This window comes from Meriones unguiculatus (genome assembly GCF_030254825.1).
Source record: "Meriones unguiculatus strain TT.TT164.6M chromosome X unlocalized genomic scaffold, Bangor_MerUng_6.1 ChrX_unordered_Scaffold_30, whole genome shotgun sequence".
NCBI lineage: Eukaryota > Metazoa > Chordata > Mammalia > Rodentia > Muridae > Meriones > Meriones unguiculatus.
Window position 1 is genome coordinate 3866155 of NW_026843706.1, and position 24470 is coordinate 3890624.

The window sequence follows — 24470 nt, forward strand, 5'->3', positions numbered from 1 at the left end:
CAAAGAGCATCAGACCCGTCCGATACCTTTTTCTCATAGGCGGGACCTGGGGCATCAACCTGCATGCAATCAGACATGCTCTTCTCTGGGTCCAAAGCGGCTGACCCTGAGTGCAGTGCTTAGCCTCGCATCCTGAGCGTAACATTTTAGCTTTTTATGGTATCCAACCATGCTTGGGGAGAATGTCCTGCTTCAATGGCTGTAAAGGCCTGAATGATCATGGCTGCATTACCCAGCAATACTTTTATTTGGAAAAAAATATTGTAAAAAAAAAAAAAAAAAAAAAAAAAGAAAGAAACTAAGTTGAAATGGAGTATGGCTAGTTTTTCCTTTTGAATTATTTTCAAATTACACTTTAAAAATTATTTATTTTACGTGTGTGACTACATTGCATATATACATATGTGTGTACCACTTGCATGCTGGGTACCCACTGAGTCTGGAAAAAGGGTTTGTATCCATTCAGATCTGGAGTTACAGGTGATTGTGAGCCATGATGTGTGTGCTGGAAATCAAACCAAGGACCTCTGCAAGAACAGCAATTGCTCTTAACTGATGAGCCAGCTCTCCAGTCACTGAGATGAAATTTTTGTTTTTAACATAATACATCCACAGAGTTTATAAAAACAAAGAATACTAAAGAATTATAGTGGGAAAAATTTATATTCTATCTTTTCTCTCCTTATAGGTCTGTTGCCCATAGACAGTAACTTCCAACAATTACAGCTATTTCTGATGTCCTGTATTTATAACATACTTTTTCTGAGAAAAAGAGTCAGTTTTCTTTAAGAGTATGGCCCCTATAAGTTGATTACACTTCAGAGGGTAACCCTATATCCAAAAGTATTTGGACAACACAAATTATACTACATAGGATTAAAAAAATCAAAAGACCTGAATTCAGGTGGTCAGGGAGAGTAAATATGGATTAGGAGGAGTTTGTAGATGGAGGTGAATTAGAGTACACAGAAACTAACATATATATGTATATATATTAGTATATATATATATATATATATATATGCTTTGATATTCTGCTGAGTAGAGTCTTTCAGAGGCCGTTTGTGGTAGGCTCCTGCCTGTCCTGTCTCTTGTGTTCTCCCTTTTATATATATATATATTAGTGTATATATATATATATATATATAGTATATACACTATATAGATATACTATATAGTATATATATACATATATACACTAATATATATATATACATATATACATATATACATATATATTAGTTTGCTCTAATTCTATTACATATGTATATGTAATAAAATATATATATGTGTCTATATATATGTATATATATATGTATATTTGTAATGTGTTTGTTTATATTTACAAAAACAGATTTGCCCCGGTCACTTTCCAAGAAAATTAAACAAGAAATAAATGAATGAATGAACATGATTCTAAATACAGAGTTGATTTTTAATTTGGCTACATTTAGAATGCTCTTTTATACTGTTAATTGAAAAATAATTTTCTCCTTTGCATTTTGAAGATACTGCTTTGTGGTCTTTTAGAGTCTCTTGTTATAAAAGGATATGCTATTCTGATCCCAATCCTTTCAGAAACTTGCCTTTTTCCTGTTGTTCTGAATTTTCATGTAATTTTTCCTGCACTTTGCTGATCCTGGATCTTTATATCTGTCCCTTCTGAACCAAGGCCTACGTGTGTAGAATGATGTGAGCAAATGCTCTTTGGGCAAAAATAGCTTTGCACTATATTTCCACTTTACTCTCTGGAAGTCTCTCATCTATAGTTTAGTCTTTGAGTGAAGCTATTTGATGCTTTTAAGGTGATTAAAACAATTTCATCTATTTGTAAACATTTTTTTTCTAAATCATGTCTTGAAATGCATCACTGGAATCTAGTGTTTGTATTCTCTTTGAGCATATCATATTCATTATAATGTTCAGTAAATATATATTTAATATTCAAGATAATATTATATATAATTCTTTAAACCTTGGTAAGTTTTATAATTGTAATTTCTTCTCAGTGTTCAAATCTAGAAACTCTTGTTTACTAAGCACATTAACTTCTCTGAGTTGAATTAACACCCTCTTCTACTACTGGCTTCCAGCCATTGTTTTTGTTGCAATTTAATGCAAATTAATTTATGTATTAATTTATGTATAACTTCTTGTGTTAACTTGATAGAGGTAAGGGATGCCCAGATAGCTGGCAAAACACCATGGTTTACTGTGTCTGTGAAGGTGCATCCAAAACAGACTAGCACTTGAATCAGTAGATTCCGTAAAGAAGATCCAGCCTCAATAGTGTGGGCGGGCAGCATCCAATTTGATGAGGGCCCAGATAGAAGAAAAATGCAGAGGAATGAAAAATTGTCTTTCTCTTCTTGTAGTGGAACATTTGTCTTGATCTACCTTTGGAAGTTAAAATGTATGGACCTCATTCTTTTAGACTTCTGTACTCCCCCCACTATTCCTCCACTCTACCTTGTTTCTGAGGCTTCAGGGTAAGATAGGATTCTATCAACAGTGCTCCTTTTTATTCAGCATACAGATGGTATATCAGGGGATTGCTTGCACTCCACAACACACACAAAGTAACTCCTGTAAGTCTTACTTAGATATCTACATACATACTATTGGTGCTCTTTTTCTGTATTGTATTCCTTGGTCGTGTGTCAGGAAATAGTAGCCTGTTCTTAAGAAGAAATAACACATAAACTAGGATGTATTTAAAAGACACGTGAAACAAAATTTGAGCTGAGAAAATGGTTGTCAAAACAGTAGACCCTTTTAAGTCATGCAGTATAAAGGGATAGATGTTCACAGCAAGATTAGATAACAGGCTTGGGAAGAAGACCACAAAATGCACCCGTGAATATAATTAGTGTTAATCTGGTAGTTGGTAGTTGCCATATCAATGCTACAGTTACTAACATAGGCTATTGCTTTTTTATTTTTATTTTCATTTTTATTAACTATACTTTATTCACTTTGTATCTCCCCTGTGGCCCCCTCCCTCCTCCCCTCCCAATCCTCCCCTCCCTCCCCCCTATCCATGCATGCCCCTCCTCAAGTCCACTGATAGGGGAGGTCTTCCTTTCCTTCCTTCTGATCCTAGTCTATCAGGTCTCATCAGGAGTAGCTACACTGTTTTCCTCTGTGGCCTGGTAAGGCTGCTCCCGGTGGTGATCAAAGAGCAGGCCAATCGGTTCGTGTCAGAGACAGTCCCTGTTCCCATTACTATGGAACCCAATTGGACACTGAACTGCCATGGGCTACATCTGTGTAGGGGTTCTACTTTATCTCCATGAATGGTCCTTGTTTGGAGTATAAGTCTCAGAAAAGATCCCTGTGTCCAGAACTTTTTGGTGCTGTTGCTTTCCTTGTGCAGCTCCTGTCTTCTCCAGGTCTTAGTATTTCCTATTTCTTTCATGAAATTTCTTTCATGAAATAGGAAATTTCTTTCATGAAATAGGAAATAGTATTTCCTATTTCTTTCATGAAATATCTTTCATGAAATTCTCTGTGCTCTGCTTTGATTCCCGGCAGGGTAGAGACTTTCAGAGGTACTCTGTGGCTGGCCCCTGTACTTTTCCCTGTTTTCTCCTTCTCATGTCCATCCTCTTTGCCTTTCTGTATAGGGTTTGAGCATTTAGCCAGAGTCCTCCTTCTTGATTAGTTTCCTTAGGGGCACAGGTTTTAGTGGGTGTATCCTATATTATATGTCTAATATCCACTTATGAGTGAGTATATACCGTGTTTGTCTTTCTGCTTCTGGGATACCTCACTCAGGATGATCTTTTCTATTTCCCACCATTTACCTGCAAATTTCATGATTTCCTTGCTTTTTATTGCTTAGTAATATTCCATTGTGTAGATGATGTATCACAACTTCTGTGTCCATTCTTCAGCTGAGGGGCATCTGGGTTGTTTCCAGCTTCTGGCTATTACAAATAAAGCTGCTACAAACATGGCTGAGCAAATGTCCTTATTGTGTTCTTGAGCTTCTTTTGGATATATGCCTAGGAGTGGTATGGCTGGATCATGGGGAAGCACTATTCCTAGTTGTCTGAGAAAGTGCTAGATTGATTCCCAGAGTGGTTGTACAAGTTTACATTCCCACCAGCAATGGAGGAGGGTTCCTCTTTCTTCACAACCTCTCCAGCATGTGTTGTCACTTGAGGTTTTGATCTTAGCCTTTCTGATGGGTGTAAGGTGAAAATCTCAGGGTCATTTTGATTTGCATTTCCCTGATGACTAACGATGTTGAACATTTCTTTAAGTATTTTTTTGGCAATCGATATTCCTCTGTTGACAATTCTCTGTTTAGCTCTGTACCCCATTTTTTAAATTGGATTATTTAATATGTTGCTGTTTAGCTCCTTTAGTTATTTATATATACTGGATATTAGCCTTCTGTCAGATATAGGGCTAGTGAAGATCCTTGCCTAATCTGTAGGTTGTCATTCTGTTCTGATGACAGTGTTCTTTGCTTTACAGAAACTTTTCAGTTTTATGAGGCCCCATTTATTGATTGTTGCTCTTAGAGCCTGTGCTGTTGGTGTTCTGTTCAGGAAGTTGTTTCCCGTGCCAGTGAGTTCAAGGATTTTTGCCACTTTTTTTTCTAACAGTTTTAGAGTGTCTGCTTTTATATTGAGGTCTTTGATCCACTTGGACTTTAGTTTTGTGTAGGGTGATAATTATGGATCTCTTTGCATTTTTCTACATGTAGACATCCAGCTAGACAGTACCATTTGTTGAAGATGCTTTTTTTTCGCCATTGTATGGTTTTAGCATCTTTGTCAAAAATCATGTGTCCATAAGTGTGTGGATTTATTTCAGCGTCTTCTATTCGATTCTGTTGATCCACTAGTCATTTTCTATGCCAGTACCATGCAGTTTTTATTACTGTTGCTCTATAGTACAGTTTGAGATCAGGGATGGAGATACCTCCAGAAGATATTTTATTGTAGAGGATTGTTTTAGCAATTCTGGGTTTCTTGTTATTCCATATGAAGTTGCGAACTTTTCTTTCAAGGTCTGTAAGAATTGTTTTGATATTTTGATGTGAATTCAATTGAATCTGTAGATTGCTTTTGGTAAGATAGCCATTTTTACTATATTAATCCTGCCGAGTCATGATCATGGGAGATCTTTCCATCTTCTGATATCTTCTTCTAATTCTTTCTTCAGAGACTGAAAATTTTTTTTTCATACAAGTCTTTGACTTGCTTGGTTAGGTTCACACCAAGGTACTTTATGTCCTTTGTGGTTATTGTTAAGGTTGTAGTTTCCCTAATTTCTTTCTCAGCCCTTTTGTCTTTTGTATACAGGAGGGCTACTGATTTTTTGAGTTAATTTTGTATCCAGCCAATTTGCTGAAGGTGTTAATCAGTTGTAGGAATTTCCTGGTAGAATTTTTGAGGTCACTCAAGTATACTATCATATCGTCTGCAAATAGTGATACTTTGACTTGTTTCTTTCTAAGCTAAATTCACTTGATCTCCTGTAATTGTCTTATTGCTCTAGCAAGGACTTCCAGAACTATGTTAAAGAGATATGGAGAGAGTGGGCAGCCTTGCCTTGTTCCTGATTTCAGTAAGGTTGATTTAAGTTTCTCTCTGTTTAGTTTGATGTTGGCTATAGGCCTGCTGTATATTGCCTTTATTATGTTTAGGTATGTGCCTTATATCCCTGATCTCACCAAGACTTTAAATATGAATGGATGTTGGATTTTGTCAAATGCTTTTTCAGCATCCAAGGAGATGATCATGTGGTTTTTCTCCTTCCAGGATGTATTCATTTGAATTTCACGGTTTTGGCCAATGTATAACCTCTATAAAGTCTGATATAATTGTTAAAATGCCAGGCATGAGCAGTGGGGAAACTTAGATCATCATCCAATTGGATTGGAAAATTATCACCCATATCACTGTCAGTTTATAAGATTAATTTTTATTGTGACAAAAGTGGAAGTTATGGTCTACAGGCCATTTCCCCTTGGCATGTCCATGGCTGTAAATACCTGTAAGTCTAACTTAGTGTAATCCCTTGTTCTGGCACCAGACATGATTTTGCACCACAGAATGAGTGAAAGAAATGACAAATGCAGAACTAAGCCTTTATAGCAATTTCTTGGCTCTCAAAGGCTAAAGACTTTAGCTGTTACAGCACTGGTTGGAGGCAAAAAGCTGGCTCTCAGAAGAATACTTGCTGAAAACAACAGGACTGTCTGGCTTTGCCTCTTTACAAACACTACAGCTAAACCAAGGCTGCGCTGCCTCCTTGCTATTTTTGTTCATTGGTAATTTCCCCTTGAAATTCTTCTCCATGCTTTACTCAAGCATGTGTTGAACTGCTAAATACTGCTTCAGCTAATGCCATCATTCAACATAGAATGATCTCTGTGCAGTATCCAGAGACTAGAAAAAAAAAAAACTGAACTTTACTCCAACCTCTGAAGCAAACAGCCTCAATGATTTTGCTTATGACAGTTTTAGGTAAAGCCAGAAATCACACGGTGAACTGTTGGGGGTTGGTCTGATGCTTGTATTTTGATGCTAGTTGCTGGCCCTTAAGATCTGGTCATTCCCAGAGAAGAGCAAGTCTGATTGCATGCGGGTTGATGCCCCAGGTCCCGCCTCTGAGAAAAAGGTATCGGACGGGTCTGATGCTCTTTGGGTGGATGACACCTAAATGAACATCAGTACAAAGTCCCAATTTATTTCTAATATCAGAGATCAGACCTCTACTCTTGCCTGATGTGTCTAAAACAAAAAGGGGGAACTGTAGAGAGCTGCGTAATGCCGCGCCTTAAAGATGGAGCTGGTTTCCGCTTTCCACCTTCCTGATGGTGAGTGCTCTCTATCACAAACAACTCCACATTTGGCTAAGGCTGAGGATCTGGCTTGCTTCCATGTATGTGGACCTATCTGCATTGCCCACGTGGCATGCTGGGGTTGGCTACCCAGATGCTATATAAGCTGTGGGCTGGCTTTCCCCAGGGTCAGATGATTGTTCAAGGTTCCTGAATAAACTGCATTGAAAAAAAAAAAAAGATCTGGTCATTGCCTAAATACACTTATTCTTGTTGTGTAAACCTGCCTAAGACATTATAAGTAATTGGCTGATTAGGCCAATACTTGGGCAGGGCAGAATGGGGTAGGTGTAGCTAAGGTTTCTGGGCTTTGGGTTCAAGAGAATCATGGGAAACAGAAGAATGGGAAGAGAGAAGGCAAGAGGATGCCATGATGGGTTATTGTGGAGGAATCCAAGGATAGCATGGATGTAGAAAATACCAAGATGAAAAATATAAGCTAGTATTTATAGGATTATGGATGGAAGGTAGCTCAGATAGGACTTGTTAAGGTGGATAGCATTGGGTGGAGACTGGGAGATAGATGGTGAGGTTATTGAGACAGCATAGGTAGGATATTTACCCAGCCCAAGGTAAATAAGGCAATTATAAAATCTAACAGGTGTCTGTGTTTTATTATTTGTGATGGCAGGTTAAATAATACCACCTCAATTATTATAAGGCAAATAATAAATAATAATAACCATTATATAGTTCAAGAGCCCATTTATATTTACAACAACAGTGAACTTTCAGAAACTCATTGTTGGCATATATTTTGCTTTTCTGGGACTCTTTTCCATTCTATGGGTTATAATATTGATGCTACTTAGATTTGTGTTCAGATTTTTAGCATCACCAGGCATCTTGCAGCTTCATACACATCCATTTTTAAAGTGCAGCACCCTATGAAGTAAGCAATAATCACTTCGCTTTATGGGAAGAATGTATAATATAGACATTTTTAATTGCTATCGGTTAGCATTCCACTAACAAATCTGGCTTAAGGGTCTGTGTATTTCCAACTTTACTTTGAAGCTTCTGTGTTCATTTGAAGTAATTTCCTTCCCAGGTACATTGCAGGCTGAGATCGTTATTGAAATAATTGACTCTCTTGGGAGTTTTCTCGTGGGGGGACTGCTCCTGGAGTTGGAATTCGTGATTAGGGAACTGTCAAAGGAGCATATTTCCCTGTTGCAATGTTTCTTTTGAGAAAGACCAAAAAAAACAAAAACAAAAACAAAAAACAAACAACCCAACAAAGAAAGAACAAAAAACCCCAACAAAACCATGTTTATTAGTCGTGGTTCAAAGGAGGAATTGAATACATAACAGAAAAACTATAGAGAAATTAAGAGTATTTTTAACTATTTGACTCTTGCTTGGAGACTGATTTCATTTTTTGGAAAAGTAATGACTTAATACCTGTTATATGTGAGGCCTACTTTTAAACTTAGTGATAAAGAGGTGAGCAAAATAGATAACACCTTCACCCTCATAGTTCTTTTTTATTTTCTTTCTTTCTTTTATTTTATTTTAATTTTCTTATTAGTTACATTTTGTTAACTCTGTATCCCACTCCCTCATTCCCTCCCCAATCCCACCCTCCCTCCCTCGTCTCCTCCCTGCCCCTTTCCAAGTCTACTGATAGGGGAGGACCTCTTTCCTTTCATCTGACCCTGTTTTATCAGGTATCTTCAGGACTGGCTGCAAAGTCCTCCTCTGTGGCCTAACAGTACTGCTCCTCCCTTGGGGGGTGGGAAGGTCAAAGAGCCTGCCATTGAGTTCCTGTTAGAGATAGTCCTTATTCCCCTTACTATGGGAAACCAATTGGTTACTGGGCACAGGGTCTTTTCTGAAATTGACACTCAACCAAAGACCATGAATGGATATAACCTAGAACCTCTGCTCAGATGTGGCCCGTGGTAGCTCACCCTCATAGTTCTGTTCTAACAGGAATAAAGGGAAAGTGTACCACACACAAATTAAAAAAGAAAAAGACTTGTAGAACAACTTTCTTGTGTTTTTATATCATCTTTCCTCTGTTGGTGTTTGTCTCTGTGTTTTAAAATGAGGCAATTATAAGACTAAGACTCATTATAGTGACTTCATATTAACTGCATCATCTTCAGAGACCCTATATTCATATATTAGCACAGCTCTCAGGTTAGAGAGAACTAGAGCAAAACAGTGTCTTATTGACATGACAAGCTCATTATATTAACGAGTGCACAACAGCTGTGGTTGCTTTCCACAAGACCTGTACAAGATCAAGGCAACCAACATTTTAGAATGGATGGTGGAGGAGCTCATGAGCCTCCACTCCTAGCCGAGTAAGTATGGGTAGGTGATAGCTTTTTAGGTAGGTGAGGGAGGGGACTCAATTTTGTTTAAGGATATGTTACTTGGATGATCAAACATGCTCCAGTGGATGGTCCTGCACTATGAGTATACGGGCATGACAAATTGGACTTTGTGGGTGAATGTAGCTAGACTATTGGCTACTTTATTGGGTTCTTTTTTCTACTTCACTACACCACCCTTATCCCCTCCAACCCTCCAACACTAGGCAGAAGAAAAAAGAGTTTAGAGGGGAAAGGGGGCATTGCTTTCTACTGATTAGAGGTGAATTTGATCTTCATCATTAGAATATATCTAGCTTAGCAACCAGCAACTAATAACAGCATCAAGAGCAGCACCAGGGGGTGCAGTAGCCACCTTAGGCCCTCGATAACATTTATACCCTCTCAAGAGTTCTCAGAATTCCAAACGTAAAATATCTTCAGCTGGTGAAATCATGTCCCTGCCAGAGAATGAAAAAAAAAATCATAGTTAGCTGCTGTAAGTAATCTGAAGCAGCTCCATATCCAACACCCAGGAGAGCAGCATTTATCTATAGCTATAAGTTTTAGAATGTAGTTAGTAATTATGCTGGTCTAGTAAAGTATTAGTGGTAGGTTTTCCCTCTAAGATCCATGGTTTCATTAGTCCCAGGTAGTTAGCTAGGTTTCTAGGACCAGGCATAGTTTTCCCTGTTGAGTGGGGTCTTAAGTTCAATCAAACAACTATTGGTTACTACTTATATATAGTAATGCCACTATTGCACCATTAAGGATATTTTTTTCCATGCAGGTCATGATTGTGGTTAATAGGCATCACAGCTAGATAGGACGATTGATTGCTTCCATTACTTAGCAACTTGCATAGTACTTACTTAGTACTTGCGTAGTACTATGGAATCTATAACACAAGAAGAAGGCTTTCAGGATAAATTCCAGTTCAAATCACTGAGTCTTGTGTTGCAAGTATGTGGATGGTATCTTCAGCAATAGAGACTTACTTTCAACCTCTGAGAGGTAACCAAGGGCAAATGCAATAACTAATATTGTTTTAGGAGTCAATTGGACTACTTTGTTCAACAATTCAAATGGAGGCTTCTCACATCTAGTTCTTGCCAAAGAAGCTTATTTTTCTAGCTTCTCTTTTCATTTTAGAAAAATCATAACATTGAATAAGTCAAAGTATTTTAGGGAGCTGGCCTGTAATCTTCAACACAACTCCTGAATCCAAGGCTCAAGGAACCACATGGAAGAGATGCTAGAAGTATTATGAGCGCCAAAGGAGCAGGACATCTGATGTAAGACCATGTCTCCTATAAATAGCCACTAAAAGAAGACCTGAAAATTCATATTGTCATAAATGACAGTATCAACATGCATACTAATGTGGAAGAGACACATCTTATGTGGTCTCACCCTGTTAGGCCCAGGGATGACTGAAGGAAACCTTAGACTCAGGTGGCATGCAAAAGCAAGGAGAGTTTATTCTGGAGAAATTTCCAGCAAGCAAGGACCACCAATCCATAAAACGGTGACCCTGAAGTGAGCATACAGGTTCAATTTAATGATACTTAGAGGATTTCCCAGTGTGGTTATGTAAGCTTTACATTGAGGGGTTGGTGCTGATCTAAGGGATATGGTGGAATTTAATTAATTTATTTTTTATTTATTACAATTTATATCAGGTCTCATCAGGACTGGTGGCATTGTCTTCCTCTGTGGCCTGATAAGGCTGCTTCCCCCTCACAGGGAAGTGAGCAAAGAGCAGGCCACTGAGTTCATGTCAGAGACAGTCCTTGTTCTCATTACTATGGAACCCACTTGGAGACTGAAATGCCATAGGCTGCATCTGTGCAGGGGTTCCAGCTTATTTCCATGCATGGTCCTTGGTTGGAGTATCAGTCTCAGAAAAGACACTTGTGCCCAGATTTTTTGGTTTTCTTGCTCTCCCTGTGGAGCTCCTGTCCCCTTCCAGGTCTTTCTATCTCCTCTTTCTTTTATAAGATTCATTTCACTCTGCCCAAAGTTTGGCTGTGAGTCTCAGCATCTGCTTCTATAGCCTGTTGGGTAGAATCTTTCAGACGTCCTCTGTGGAAGGCTCCTGTCCTGTTCCCTGTTTTCTACCTTTTCCTATGTCTATCCCATTTGTCTTTTTGAATGATCATCTTACCAAGGGTCCTCCCTTTTGCTTAGCTTCTTTAGGTGTACAAATTTTAGTATGTTTATCCGATATCATATGTTTAACATTCACTTATAACTGAGTATATGCCATGTGTGTCTTTCTGCTTCTGGGATACTTCACTCAGGATGCTCTTTTCTAGCCCCCACCATTTGCCTGCAAATTTTATGATTTCCTTGTTTTTAATTGCTGAGTAGTATTCTGTTGTGTAAATGCACCACAATTCCTGAATCCATTCCTCTGTTGTTGGGCATCTGGGTTGTTTCCAGGTTCTGAATATTACAAATAAAGCTGCTATAAACATGGTTGAGACAATGTCCTTATTGTGTACTTGAGCCTCTTTTGGATATATGCCTAAGGAGTGGTATAGCTGGATCTTGAGGTAGCACTATTCTTAATTTTTTGAGAAAGCACCAGATTGATTTCCAAAGTGGTTGTATAAAGTTACATTCCCACCAGCAATGGAGGAGGCTTCTCATTTGTCTACAGCCTCTCCAGCATTTATTGTCACTTGAGTTTTTTATCTTAGCCATTCTGATGGGTGTAAGGTTAAATCTCAGGGTCATTTTGATTTGCATTTCTGTGATGGCTAATGACTTTGAGCATTTCTTTAAGTTTTGTTGCTTTTTAAATTCTGGAGTTCTTTATATAACCTGGATATTAACCCTTTGTCAGATATAGGGTTGGTGAAGATCCTTTCCCAGTCTGTCGGTTGTTGTTTTATTCTATTTTGTCGTTTTGTTCACATCAGTGTTTTTTGCTTTACAGAAGCTTTTCAGCTTCATGAGGTCCCATTTATTGATTGTTGCTCTTAGAGCCTGTGCTGTTGGTGTTCCGTTCAGGAAGTTGTCTCTTGTGCCAGTGAGTTGGGGCTCTTCCCCACTTTTTCTTCTAACAGATTTAATGTGTCTGGTTTTATATTGAGGTCTTTGATCTACTTGAACTTTAGTTATGTGCAGGGTGATAAGTATGGATCTATTTGCATTTTTCTACATGTAGACTTCCAGCTAGACCAACAACATTTGTTGAAGATGCTTTTTTCCCCCATTGTATGGTTTTGGCATCTTTGTCAAAAATCATGTGTCCATAATTGTGTGGGTTTATTTCTGGGTCTTCTATTTGATTCCATTGATCCAGCAGTCTGTTTCTAGGCTAGTACCATACAGTTTTAATACAGTATAGCTTGAGATCAGGGATGGAGATAGCTCTAGAAGATCTTTTCTTGTAGAGGATTGTGTTAGCTATTCTGGGTTTCTTGTTATTCTGTATGAAGTTGAGAATTTTTCTTTCCAGGTTTATAAAGAATTGTGTTGGTAATTTGATGGGAATTGCATTGAATCTGTAGATTGCTTTTGGTAAGATGGCCATTTTTACTATGTTAATCCTGCTAAGCCATGAGCATGGGAAATCTTTCCATCTTCTGATATCTTGTTCTATTTTTTTCTTCAGAGACTTGAATGTTTTGTTTTTTTGTTTTTGTTTTTGTTTAAGTCTTTCACTTGCTTGGTTAGAGTTACACCAAGGTACTTTATGTCATTTGTGGCTACTGTAAAAGATGTTGTTTCCCTAAATTCTTTCTTAGCCCATTTTTCTTTTGTATACAGGAGGGCTACTAATTTTTTTTTTGAGTTAATTTTGTATCCAGCCACTTTGCTGAAGGTGTTTATCAGTTGAAGGTGTTTTCTGGTAGAATTTTGGGGGTCACTGAGGTATACTATCATATAATCTGCAAATACTGATTCATGTATCATTTTTACTACGTAGACAAAGCATTTCTATCTGACCTTTAATTTGATTGGTCAAGTGCTTCAAGACCCTCAAGTTATTATTTCTCATTTTCAGGGAGGTTATTGAGTCATTGTATCTGGTTTCCATGGACTGTAGTTTCACATTCTGAGAAATAGAAACTCACACCTGTTCAGTCTGAAGCCAATTTTGAAGCCTGTCAATGAATCAGACTGTCTTATTAAAATCATTCCCCTCCACTCCTAGAGAAAAAAAAAAAAACTACAGGCAAGTATATTGAGCTTCCTTATTGTTTATTCAATATAAAGTGGTCAGCACTGAAACCATATACACACAAGTGACAAAAATGGGCTCTGTAGAGTAATTTTAATCCAGCAACATGTCTGCTCTGGCAAAGGATCACATCCAAAGACCTTCTAGGTCTATATGATCCAAATGGACTCAAACATGCCACACATCTTTAATCCATCTATCTGTAATACAGACACAACCTTAGTACACATCTTTAATTCCAAACAATAACATCTAATTGAGGGACAGACAAAGTGAGGAATCAGAGCAAGATTTGACAAGATAGAATATACCAACTCTCAGGAGAACAGCACAGGAAAGAGAAGTTATTTAAGAGAGCACGGGGAGAAACTGTTCATTTTAGTTGAGTTGAGGTGAGTCAGTTGGCAGTCAGTGGGGAGTCAGCTGAGAGTCAGTGCAGTGGTAGTTCAGATAAGTTCAGTCAGTTTAGTTTAATGCAGTGGAGAGCAGTTGAGTAGATATTGAGTGCAGTAGAGTTCATGCCGTTGAGTGTAGGTCAGCAAAGGAAGTTGAAGCCAGAGAATAAGAAGGAGCTAGAAGATTAGAATAAATTGCCAGTTAGTTTGAAACCAAGTAGAGCAATTCAGGGGAAGCCAGTTTGAATTAGTCAGCTTGGAAGGGAGTTTGAGCCAGAACAGCTGAGCTGAAGAAGCTAGCTCAGAATTCATAAAGAGCTAGAAAGGGTGAGCTTACTCAGCAGTAAGCCTCCAAGACAACAACTAAATTAGGCAAATAAATGTTACTTTTACAGACCTGGTGAGTTGTATTTATATATTTGTACATATGTATGTCACAATAATCATCAAAGAAAAAATATATCAGTTTGAGAGTGTGGGGGTATTGGAGAGTTTGAAAGGAGTAGATGTTGAAGAACATGGAGGGGGAAAAGAAGAGGGAAGTGATGTAACTGTTTTCATTAAAATATTAAAAAAATCTAAAAATAAAGTATATTATAAAGATCATTCAAATAGCTAAATAAGGATACTGATAGATAATTGAACACTAAAAGTATATTGATAATTTTAGGAAGAGCATTAAATATCCTTGAACCAGCAATTTAAAAACAGGTAAATAAAAATATAGATGTACAGGGGCTGTCTCTGACATGAATTCAGTGGCCGGCTCTTTGATCACTTCCACCTGGGAGATGCAGTCTTATCAGGCCACAGTGACTGGCTCTTTGACCTGCCCTCCTCTGAGGGAGGAGCAGCCTTGCTAGGCTACAGAGGAGGACATTGCATCCAGTCCTGATGAGACCTGATTGGCTAGGGTCAGATAGAAGGGGAGGAGGCCCTCCCCTATCAGGGGACTAGAGAAAGGGCATAGGTGGAGAAGAGGGAGGGTAGGTGGGATTGGGAGGGGCAGAAGGAGGGAGCTACAGGTGGGATACAAAGTGAATAAATTGTAATAAATAAATAATAAAAATATTTAAAAGGGGAAAAATATAAAGCAAATGTAGAGTACATTAAAATAACATCATGATACTTATCAAATTGTTGGGCTTGCTAACTTCACATTACTAAGTAAAATAGTATTTACAATGGCATAGGCTTTCAGCTTTCGTGGTGTCCTGAAGGATAAAAAATCTTTTCAAGGATAAGGCTATATTTGACTCAGTTATCCCAAAGGGAGCATGTCACTTTTAGGACTATAAAATCCCTGGACTGACTCATTTGATTGAATAAGTAGGCTTAGTTCTTGTGTTACAGCTCTGAGGGGAAAGTCTTCCTTAATGAAAGTGTTAACAGTTATGCTCCTAGGTTGGGAGACGTTTTCTTCACTGCAAATGTTACAGTTCTGCTCAGGTTTCCCCACTGCAAGTGTTACAGCACTGAAGGGGAAAGTATTTTGACAGCCTGGAACCAAGGAATACCACAAAGTCATGCCATATAACAAACTTCACACAAGGGATTTATTGGGCTGGAACAACCCAGGAGGAGGAGAAGACAGGGTTTATTTGGTGTTTCTTGGGGGAAGAGCTTTCAGGTTGAAGATTTCCAGTGTAGGAATTGGTGGGATTTCAAAAGCTTGGACTTTTTACTCTGTCTGGGCTGGGTGTGGACCTTAGGACAGTCAGAGTGTTCTATGGGTGAAATCTGGCAGTTGGGAGGTCCTCAGGGGAAGGTCATGGCCACTTATGAGAGGCTTACAGTTCTTCAATGTTTAAGTTTTGGTTGGCCTTGAATTTGCTTAGGTGAACAAGAAGTAACGGAGTTTAGAATATTTTACCTCAGAATATTCTACAATGACAAAATTATTTTTACTAGAAGGCAATTAAGAATCAACTGGAAGGCAACTGGGAGCAAGGGAAACTGACCAGACTACATTATATGAAATTTTTTTTCTATTTTATTTATTTATTCAATTAATAATTTCTTAAAATTTATTCAATTTGTATCCTTGCTGTGCCCTCCTGTCTCCTCCCAATACCACCCTCCCTCCCTCTTCTCCCTCTATGCCCCTCCCCTAGTCTACTGATAGGGGAGGTTCTCCTCCTCCCTTTCTATTGACCCTAGCCTATCAGGTCTCATCAGGACTGGTTGCATTATTAGACATATAACACAGGATAAACATACTAAAATCTTTACCCGTAAAGAAGCTAAACAACAAGGAAGACCCTAGGGAAGATGCTCAATCCTCATTCAGAAGGACAAACGCAATAGACATCGAAAGCAGGAGAAGACAGGGAACAGGACAGGAGCCTACCACAGACAGCCTCTGAAACACTCTCCTGATTGAGGTATCAAAGCAGATGCTGAGACTCATAGCCAAACTTTAGACAGAATGCATGGAATATTAGGAAAGAAGGGGGAAAAAGAAAGACCTGAAGGGGTCAGGAGTTCCAAAAGGAGACCAACACAGCCAAAACAAAACAAAACAAAACAAAACAAAACAAAACAAAACAAAACAAAGCAAAACAAAACAAAACAACACAACACAACACAACACAACACAACACAAAAACCCGAGTCCTGGGGTCTCTGAAGTGAATGATACTCTAACCAAGTACCTAAAACCCCAGCTCAGATGTAGCCCGTAGACTCAGTCGCCAAGTGCGGTCCCTAGTAAGGGGAGCAGGGTTTTCTCTGGCATGAACTCATTGACAGGCTCTCTGATCACCTCCCCCTGGCAGGGGGTGCGGCCTTGCCAGGCCACAGAAGAAAAAATTATTTTCAATATAAATGAAATAAAAAAAGAAAAATAATCAACCGTTGCAGGAAAAGTTCTCTGCCTTTCCTTTAGCTGCCTAATATTTAGGGTAAAGTTTTCTTCTGTGAGGGTGATGTAAAATTCAGCTCTCTTCCCATATTACACTTTTTCCATGGAGCAGATGGAGGCTATTACAGAGAACCAAAACTGGTCAAAGTACAGAAAATAAGTGACTGTGCGATATCTGTATGACTCTTTCCACTGGAGCTAGAGAGCCAGTACTGAAATGAGTCTGTACAAACAAACTTTACTAATCAACCCTTCTCTTTTACTCATTTCCCTCACATATTTCCTGGTCATGCTTCCACAATTTATTGGAGCCCAGTTCTTTTTTTCTCTTGTCTTATCTCATCTCCAAAATTTATTGTCTTTTATTAAACTGCTATATGATCCTCTGCATCCAATTGTTATTATTTTTTTGGTTTTCACTTATTTTCTGTGAAGCCTTGTGTACTTAAAAATTAAAAATTAACAAAATTTATATGCTATATTTTTACTTATCTGTCTATTATCAGTTTAATTTGTAGTCCTCAACACTGATTGAAATAGGGTAGAGGAAATTTCCCACTCAAGGAATGTTAATGAAAATTCAAGAAAATATTTGAAATGAGAGTATATAATTTCTTTTGTTCCTTTGAATTCTATGTTTTACCTAGGGAAGAATGTGTTTTAGGCAGGAAGGGCAGAGCCCTGTGGAATAAAGTTGGACACAATTTATAGCCATGAATAGATATTTGAACCCAGCTTCTATCAGTGAAACCTGGTTTCTCTGTAGATACTGGAGTTAGAAATAATACTACTGTGTATCTTTGAATTTGCATAGGTGATTCTTTTGAAGCATTGTTATGGCCACGGTTACCTGGTAGTATTATTTTTTGAAGAAAAGTTTAGTCTTGGGGTAAAGAGATGGCTAAGGAGAAAAAGCACTTTTTGAGCAACTGTGATGGCCTGAGTTCAGATCCTGAGACTCCACATAAAAGAGAGTTGTGATGGATGTATTTGTAACCTCAGAGTTTGAGGGGTGGGAGTAGAAAGATCTTGGAGAATGGTGGAACAGCAATTATCTCCAAGTATCATTGGCCAGCCAGTTTAGCCAAAATAATGAGAATTAGATTCTTTGAAAGATCTTTTACAAAAAATAAGGTGGAGAGCAGTAGAGGAATGTAAATCTGTGGACCCAACACACTGCACAATTATGTGTACAAAAGTATCAGTGGATTTAAGTATCTGTGCAACAATCCAACAAACTGAAGTCTTACCAGGTAGACTGCTATAGTTGAACTTCTTGCCTTCATCATTTCCAGGCTTCTAAGGTGATCATGAGAAAACTTTGTATCTTTTGGAAAAAGAGAATGGTAACTATTTTTAAAGCAACATTGTTTTTTTTTCTGACTTTTTATATTTTTTCAAATGACACATTTCTATTAGAGGTTTTACTTTTTCTGGGAGTGATCATCATCAGCTACACATGGGCAGCTTCCTTTTCAAAGGATTGATCAAATTCACTTATGAGTTGTTCACAGTGTACTGGATTCACTGCTCTTTAGACTTCAGGAGCTTTTTGCTCCTCAAGAGCTCATCTTGATTACTTAAGAGTTGTGTTTCTCCACTTTTTCTTTGTAAGAAACTGTTTCTGAGTACAGTACAAAATAAAAGAAGAAAATGTATCTTATTTCCTTTGATTCTTTAGGATGGACTTGAACAACAAATTCTAGTCTTGATAAAAGAAGAAAAATATTTTATTAATCAATTTCAAATTCACGAGAAGTTGCAGTGCAAAATGTTCAATCTCCCAAGCAAAGGAAGAGCTGCAGCTGTTATGAGCAGGACAATGAATGGTGCAGATACACAGGGCTTTAGTCTGCTAAGTCATTCTGCACAACTGATAATTTTCCAATGTATTATGTGGAGATGATGAATTTTACTTTTATATAAACACTTCTGTAATGGTGTTTTAAGACATTTAGACTCATTCAAGCAATTATACTTACTACATCAATTTTGAAAAACTACACAGAAACCTATTTTATAAACTTTCTTAAAAAATATAGTTTAATTGGAATCATCCCACATGGTAGGGAATAGCGCTACCAACCAGAAGCCATAGTATATCAAACAAAAAGTCCATTGCCAGGAAAAAGACATCTTTCAAGTTATTGGTTGGGGAAATCCAAAAGACTCCCCAAAACAATAATACACTATTGTTATTGCTCTTAGTTAGCTGCCAGAACTTGAGGATAAGATGCTACACATTCGTTACAAGAGTTGGAGAAATCAAGCTGAGACTGACTCTCTGATAATGGCTGGCTCTCATAATATTGGAGAGTGTTATGTAAGCTCCATCAATATAATAGCTGCATTAATATCTTGGGGTAGTCAATAGCTCTGAGATTATACGAGATACCACTCAATAGGAGGGAGCTCATGCCTACTGTTGTAAATCTAGCCAAGAATCCATGGCTAGAGATATCAAAGACCTGAGAGGAAAATCTAATACTACCATTTTCTAAGTTGATATGGTACCCAACTGTCTTCTAAATACTTATTCTTATACCCAGAGATAAGTGAAGATCTCTCTCCCTCATCAAAAATTTTTTTTTCAACATATAGATTATTATCGAGAACCAGAACTGGTCAAAATGAAGAGAATAAGTAACTGTGGAGTGACCAGACTAAAATGAGATATCTTAACACAATTCCTACACTAAGACTTAGAAAACATTATGGAAAGTGGGACAGGCAGGGGAGAGGGACCACTAGAAAGGTACTAAGAGCCAGAGGACCAGATGAACTGCAAGGACCGTTAACAAAACAGTGTCTTCTGGACACAACAAGGCTTTTTTTTTTTTTTTTTTTTTTTAACAAAGCTTTTGTGCCCATGGCTTCTCAAAAATGATTGGTTGCATAAGATCTGAAAGAACACACCAGTCAACATTTTAGCATGCATGGATGAAGGCTTCACAAGGCCTCACCCCTAGCTGAATAGCTACAAGTAGTCAAGAGCTGATGAGTAATAGTTTTCTTCAGGGGTAATGTTTTTGTTAGCTTTCCAAGGCCCAAGTGGTCAACGCTATACTTGTGTATGTGGTGGCACCAGTAATATGTAAAATTACATTTTAGAACTAGGCAAAGAACCAGGTGGTGGTGACACATACCTTTAATCCCAGTACTTGGGAGGCATAGGCAGGCTGATCGCTGAGTTCCAAGTCAGCCTGGTCCACAGAGTGTGTTCCAGGACAGCTATGGCTACACAGAGAAACTTTGTCTCAATAAACCAAACAACAACCAGAGGTAATGGCTGAAGAGAGAAAACAGTAGGATAGGGGGTATAGAGTTTTAAGAGGGTGGAGACCAGACCTGAAAAGAGGGACAGAAGCCCTATAGAGAAAAGAGAAACTGAGGGTGGGGACATCTTTGTGACAAGCTGGGTAGGGTAGGCTCCTGGGAGGATATGAGGGGGATTTAAGCAGAGACTCCTAGTTGCAGAGACCATAGAGACTGAAGAGAATATCTTTTAACTAGACTAGTCTTCTACTAAAGGATGGAGAACACCAACCCAACCACAAAACCTTCTACTTATAATTTACCCTGCCTATGAGATGTGCAGAGATAAAGACAGAACAGATAGAACAGAGATTGATGGAATGCCAAATAGATGCCTGGCCTAAACAAAGACCCACCCTATCAGAAAGTGCCAACCTCTGACACTATGAACAATATTTTGCTAAGCTTACGGACAGGATAGTGTCGGAGTTGTCCTGTGAGAGACTCTACCCAGCAGCACCTCAAAACATATGCTGAGACTCACAGCCAAACATTGGTCAATGCATAGGAAGTCTTGGGGAATAGTGGGAGGAAAGAGATCTGGAGGTGATAGGAGTTCCACAAGAAGACCAGCAGAGTCAACAAACCAGGACCCAGAGTTTTGCTGAGACTGAAGCATCAACCAAAGACCATGCATGAACTGGACCTAGGCCCCCTAGAAAGATGGAGCAGATAGGCAGCTTAGGTTTCATGTCCTCTAGTAAGGGAAGTGGGAACTGCATCAGAGAGGATCACTTGCCAGCTTTTTGATCACTTTCCCCTGGCTGGACTGCCTTGACAGGTCACAGGAGAAGAGGGCATGTTTAGTCCTGATGCAACTTAATGAGGTGGGGTGGAGGAGAAATGGAGCTCCCCTTTTCTGAGGAAAAGGGTAAGAAGAGGGGGGAGGGAGAGAGTGTGAGAGTTAAAGGGCTACAAGGATGCAAATAAAATAAGAAAAAACGCAAGCCAAACAAACAAACAAACAAAAAACCCTAACCAACCAACCAAACAAATCCCCCCCCAAAAAAACCAAAAAAAACCCAAAACAAACTATGCAAAGGATCTCAATTTCTCAAATACAGTCTTTATTATTGGTTAAGACTTTTCAATGTATTTTATTAACAAATTTATACATAGAATAATGGGTTTCATTATGACTTTTTCATACATGTACATAATATTTAAATAATACTCATCCTCCACTCCCTTCCCCTCTCTTGTTCACCTGCAGTGTTGCTAATCTTCCCAAACTAGACCACTTCTACTTTCATATATTTTTTCATTCATTTTTGGGATTATAGTATAATTACATAATTTCTCACCTCCTCTTAAACCCTCTTATATACTCATTTTTGCTTTGTTCCAAATTCATGGACTCTTTTTTTCATTGTTGTTATGTTCGTGTGTGTATGTGTGTATATATATATATATATATATATATATATATATATATATATATATACATATATATATGTGTGTGTGTATGAAAAGATACATTTATAAATATAACCTATTCAGTCTACATAATGTTATTTCTTTTTTTTTTTCAGAGTGCACATGCTATTTATTTTCCTGGAAGTAGCCATTTCTTCCATAAGAATTTCCATCTCTAATCCCCAAGCTTCACACATCAACAGATTTACTCGACGGTGTGGAGGACCATCTTGACTTCCAAGCGAGAAGAAACTATTACAGCAACTGGTTTTATTTTGTTACAAACCAAGATTCCAACACGCTAATAGTGATGGATCATAAAAGCCTTTCTCAGCTCTCCATTCCAGCCCCGTGCTACGATCTTTCACAGGCAACGGCTGATGGCAGAATGGCTTCTCAGAGGCATTGTAGGGCCTCCCCAACTTTCCAAAAGCACGCTCTGGGCATCTGCTCTTATGTTCCATTCTCTACTGTGCCAAAGTGCTATCTTGTTATCTGTTTCAATATCTGCCTCTCCTGCTGGCCTACGGACTCTTGGAAAAGAAGAAACACTCCTATTTAAAGTTTGTGTCTTCAACATTCAGGACAGTACCTGAAACTTTCTAGGTTCCTCATTAAATATTTGTGAGGTGGATGGAGGAATAAATATGAGAAAAACATCCAAATCAGATAGCTGCTGTGGAAACCGAAAGCACTTCTGGTAAGACACCAAGGCTAGGGAACAAGCCCAAGTGCTAATGTGGTTGACGTGGCACCTTATGTTATTTCTTGTACCAGTTAGTTTCATGTCAACTTGATACAAACTAGAGTCATCAGAGAGGAAAGAGTCTCACATAAGAAAATGTTGGCCTTTTCTTTTTTTGCCATTTTATCTTTTAAATTTTTTTTTATTAATTACACTTTATTCCCTTTGTATCCCCCTTGTAGCTACCTCCCTCCTTCCCTCCCAATCCCTCCATTCCTCCCCCTTGTCCACCAATTCCCCTCCCCAAGTCCACTGATAGGGAAGGTCCTCCTCTCCTTCCTTCTGATCTTAGTCTATCAGATCTCATCAGGAGTGGCTGCATTGTCATCTTCTGTGGCCTGGTAAGGCTGTTCCCCCCTCAGGGGGAGGTGATCAAAGAGCAGGCCAATCAGATTATGTCAGAGGCAGTTACTCTTCTCCTTACTATATAACCCACATGGACACTAAACTGCCATGGACTACATCTGTGCAGGGGTTCTAGGTTATCTCCATGAATAGTCCTTGGTTGGAGTATGAGTCTCTGGAAAGTTCCCTGTGTTCAAATTTTCTGGTTCTGTTGCTCTTCTTCTGGGGTTCCCTTCCTCTCCAGCTTTTATAATTTCCACTTCTTACATAAGATTCCATGCACTCTGCCCAACAGTTGGCCATAAGTCTCAGTGTCTGCTTTGATAGTCTGCAGGGCAGAGCCTTTCAGAGGCCCGCTGTGGCAAGTTCCTAGGTTGTTTTCTGTTTTCTTCTTCTTCTGATGTCCATCCTCTTTGCCTTTCAGGATGGAGATTGAGTGTTTTAGTCAGGGTTCTCTCTCTTGATTAGTTTCTTTAGATGTACAGATTTTAGTAGGTTTATCCTATGTTATATGTCTATATGAGTGAGTATATACCATGTGTGTCTTTCTGCTTCTGGGACAGCTCACTGAGGATGATTCATTCTAGGTCCCACCATTTACCTGCAAATTTCATGATTTCCTTATATTTCATTGCTGAATAATACTCAATTGTATAGATGTACCACAATTTCTGCATCCATTTTTCAGTTGAGGGGCATCTGGGCTGTTTCCAGCTTCTGGCTATTACAAATAAAGCTGCTACAAACATGGTTGAGCAAATGTCCTTATTGTGTACTTGAGCCTCTTTTGGATATATGCCTAGGAGTGATATGGCTGGATATAGAGGAAGTGCTATTCCTAGTTGTCTGAGGAAGCGCCAGATTGATTCCCAGAGTGGTTGTACAAGTTTACATTCCCACCAGCAGTGGAGGAGGGTTCCCCTTTCGCCACAACCTCTCCAGCATGTGTTGAAACTTGAGATCTTCATCTTGGCCATTCTGATGGGTGTAAGGTGAAATCTCAGGTTTGTTTTGATTTGCATTGCCCTAATGGCTAATGATGTTGAACATTTCTTTAAGTGTTTCTCTGCCATTCGATATTCCTCTACAGCGAGTTCTCTGTTTAGCTCTGTTCCCCATTTTTTTTTTCAATGCAGTTTATTCAGGAACATTGAACAATTCTCGGACCCTGGGGAAAGCCAGCCCACAGCTTAAATAGCCTCTGGGTAGCCAACCCAGGCGTGCCACGGGGGCAATGCAGATAGGTCCACATACATGGAAGCAAGCCAGATCCTCGGCCTTAGCCAAATGTGGAGTTGTTCGTGGTTTTATGTTGAGGTCTTTGATCCACTTGGACTTCAGTTTTGTGCAGGGTGATAAATATGGATCTATTTTCATTTTTCTACATATAGACATCCAGTTAGACCAGCACCATTTAATAGATGTCCATAAGTGTGTGGGTTTATTTCTGGGTCTTCTGTTCATTTCCATTGATCCACCATTCTATTTCTATGCCAGTACCCTGCAGTTTTTATAACTGTTGCTCTATAGTACAGCTTAAGATCAGGGATGGAGATACCTCCAGAAGATCTTTTATTGTAGAGGATTGTGTTAGCAATTCTGGGTTTCTTGTTTTTCCATATGAAGTTGAGAATTTTTCTTTCCAGGTCTGTAAAGAATTGTTTGTAATTTGATGGGAATTGCAATGAATCTGTAGATTGCTTTTGGTAAGGTGGCCATTTTTACTATGTTAATCCTGCCAAGCCATGACCATGGGAGATCTTTCCATCTTCTGATATCTTCTTCTAATTCTTTCTTCAGAGACTTGAAATTTTTTTCATACAAGTCTTTGATTTGCTTGGTTAGGGTTACACCAACATACTTTATGTCATTTGTGGCTATTGTGAAGGGTGTTTTTTCTCTAATTTCTTTCTCAGCTCTTTTGTCTTTTGTACACAGGAGGACTACTGATTTTTTTGAGTTAATTTTGTATCCAGCCACTTTGCTGAAAGTGTTTGTCAGCTGTAGGAATTT